General features: G+C 58.4%; 1 non-coding gene across 1 annotated transcript; it reads right to left on the bottom strand.

Moving 5' to 3' along the window:
- Nucleotides 1–1,180: 1,180 nt before the first annotated feature.
- Nucleotides 1,181–1,254, bottom strand: TRNAN-GUU. The gene has a single exon. It is a non-coding gene; the product is annotated as a tRNA-Asn (tRNA).
- Between the last annotated feature and the right edge of the window lie 1,987 nt (nt 1,255–3,241).

The raw sequence follows: 3,241 nt of genomic DNA, 5'->3' as shown, positions 1-3,241 counted from the left end.
CATGTGCGTTCGCTCCGCGTTTTAGTCTGCTAATACGGTGGGGGGGCGATTGAGCAAGAGGTGCTTGCCTGCTGCAGACACGGATACAAGGCTGAACCTCGTCCCCCACAAGCGTAACTGAAAACAGTTTAAGAAGTGCTCCCGTCTCCGGCACTCAGCTACACAGCTCCCAATGGGGTCCAAACCCCAAATAGATCCTTTTTACCCTGTAGAAGCTAGCTGTAAAATCCTGTGACCAGGGCAGCTGCCTAGCAGCCTGCGCATCTGCCTGCCAGAGCGAGGGTGCGTAAGGCACTAATCCGGATAGTGGCAGCTAGGTGGCAGGGGGAGAGTGTGAAGAAGCAGCAGAGTGGCGCAGCGGGAGTGTGCTGGGCCCATAACCCAGAGGTCGATGGATCAAAACCATCCTCTGCTACGCGTGCGCTTGTTTCTTTTCCCTCTGGGTCTTCAAGCAAGAGGGTGACCAGCAGAGCCCCAAGAGCCTAGGCCATGAGGCAAGAGGTGGCTGAGGCGAAGCGGCCTGCCAGGGAGCTCCCCGGCACCTCTGGCTGCCTGGGCTGAAGGCAAGAGGCAGGCCTGGGCGTGGCGAGGGCCTCCTGTCCCGGAATGAGGCTGCAGTGCTTCCTGGTTCCCTTTTCCCACCCACGCCGGCAGGCGGCTGCTGCGGGAGAACACGAGGGAGGCTCTGGGGGCGCTAGGCAGCGCTGTGTGTGTGGCTGTCAGGGGAAAGAGCCGAGGCTCCGGACTCGACCTGCCATTGACTCGCGTGGCTCTGCGCGGCCGTCAGCTGGGGCGGGCCAGGCTGCGGACGTGACTCAGGCTTGGGCCGCATGGCCGTGCTTTCCTGACGAGGCATGAGGCAGGCCAAGAGCTTTGCACAGCGTACAGGGAAGTGGGAGGGAGGTGTCTTTGAGCCGGCGTGTCTCCTCCGCTTCTCCCTTGCTGCTTGGGCGGAGGCGGGAAGGGAGCGAAATGTTCCCGGCTGAAAGTTTTTGTGCTCGGCCTTGAGGATTAAGCCTGAGCCTCCGGCACGGCTGCTGGCAGATGGGTTTCTGAATGGCATCCAGCCCGCTCTTTGGACCACCAGCTGAAAGCACTGAGGCCAAGAGGCAGCAAAATGGGACCTTTGAGGCTCCCCCACAGGCCTCGGGGAAGCAAGGAAGCAGCACAGGCTTAGCGTCGTCCCTGGGTGGGCTTGAACCACCATCCTTTCGGTTAACAGCCGAACGTGCTGACCCATTGTGCCACAGAGACACGAAGGGGCAAGGCTGTATTGAGCACAAAAGCCAGGAATCAGCTCAGGGTACGGTATAGCACATGCATGCAGTGGTTAGAAAAGCAACAGCAAGGAACTGGACTGCTATGGAGCGAAAATTCTGTGGGAAGGAACCGAAAAGAGCACCGGGGCTGTGGTACAGCGCTCGCATACACTTTTTTTGGCCTGTTTTGCTGGAAGAGTTAGCAGAGCGAGATTGTTAGTCACAGGTCAGTGGGTGGGTTTATGCAAATACTGGACTCTTGGACCGGAGCAGGGGGGGCACACGACTTCTGTGGCACACGCAGCACCTCTGCAACTGCAGCCCAGCTCAGAAAAGGAGGGGGCCGGACAAAGCTGGAACCTGATTTCAAGAACACTTCAGTGATGCCCGAGAGTCCTAGCCAGGTCCAGTCCCGGGAATGATCAAACCTGAGATTTAAATCAGTTCAATTAAATGTTCTGCCGGTGCCCCTGACTCCCTGCCCGCAGCCCATGCTATCCCAGTCCTGAGCTACCAGTCAGAGTTCTGCCTGTGCGTCTCACTCCCAGACCACAGCTCTGGCTTGTCGCTGGGGCGCTGGGCAATGCGGTGGAAGTGTGCTATACACAGCCAGTCCGGATTCTGCGGGAGTTTTCTTTCTCTTAGCAGGCTGTCTGCAGGGCAAGAAGCTTATGAAGCTTCAACCTTCCTAGGTCTGACCCTTGAGCATTCAGTATCCCTGTCCCACCAGCTGCATCCTGCTGTGTGACTGCACCTGGCTAAGCAAAGAGAACGAACCCCAAATCCCCCCTGTGCTTTGGGAGCCAGGTTTGCTGTGGGAATTCTGTAGTTCAGATGACTTCACACCTGGGCATTGGGATTCTCTGGCATTAGGGCATTACTGTGCTGATGGCTGAGTGATTAAGGCGTTGGAGTCGAAATCCAACAGGGTTCCCCTGCGCAGGTTGGAATCTTGCTCACAACGAGGCCTGTGTTTTAGCCAGTCTCTCACCGGGGCAATACCTCTGTACAACCTCCTGAGACACTCTCAATTCTCTCCCCACCCCAAGTAAATCCTGTTCTGCTCCTTTCATAGAGATCCCTGGGACACCCCCTCACCCTGTGTCCCTGAGGGGTCAGGCAAACTCTCAGTGCCTGAAGCCTCTGCCACTCACCTGGTGCCCCATAGATCAGCCATAGCCCTGGTTCTGCTCCTCTCTCTAGTGTGCGAAAGGAGCCAAGTCAGCGACTCCATGGGAGCCATTTCCCCACAGGAAGTGCATTGAGTGCCCCTGTGGTGCTGGGGGGCTGGCGCTGCTGCTGCCTGTAGGGCTGGCAGGGGGGCTGATGTCTGCACAGACTCTCAGCTGCCAGGCCGGAGGTGGCATTGGTACCTTACCAGACAGGCTCAGTGAAGACGGGGGGTTGACAGAGCAATACAGACACTCTCCAGAGCACGGAGCAGCAGCCGCCCATGCAGCCAGGCAATGAGCATTTCCCACAGCCTGGAGCCGAGGGGGAGGCAGCAGCTGCTGCTCCAGCTCCTTGGGGACAGGCCCTGTCAGCCAACAGCCACTTCTTACTCCCCACAGCTAAGGGTGTCGGGTTCCTCCGGTGGGGGTGTGGAGCAGCCGTTCATTTTCCTGTTCGCACTCCTCTGCGGTGTGAAAATCGGGGAAGGGAGGCAGAAGCCCCACTTCCCTCCCGACATGACGCCCAGTGGGGGAAGCCAGGACAATAGGGTGGGGCGGCAAGTGGTGGCCAGACTCTTGCTGCCAGGGTCAAGTCTAGCTCAGGGTCCAGCTCAACTTCCTCCCCGCGCCACTGGCCCCCAGTCCCCTTCCACCACCAGGTCAACCCGGGCACTAGGGCAGGAACTGGGTGAGGCAGCAAGTCAAGCTGAGCAAGGCAGGCAAAAGCGAGTCTTGTCTTCATGGGCCACTCACAATGACGTCCTTTTTGTGTGCAACTGCTGCAAAAAACTCCCGGAAAGAGAAGCAACA

Source organism: Mauremys reevesii, unplaced genomic scaffold (genome assembly GCF_016161935.1).
Source record: "Mauremys reevesii isolate NIE-2019 unplaced genomic scaffold, ASM1616193v1 Contig29, whole genome shotgun sequence".
Classification (NCBI taxonomy): domain Eukaryota; kingdom Metazoa; phylum Chordata; order Testudines; family Geoemydidae; genus Mauremys; species Mauremys reevesii.
Note: the sequence above shows the minus strand (reverse complement) of the source record. Positions and strands in the feature narration are given on the sequence as shown.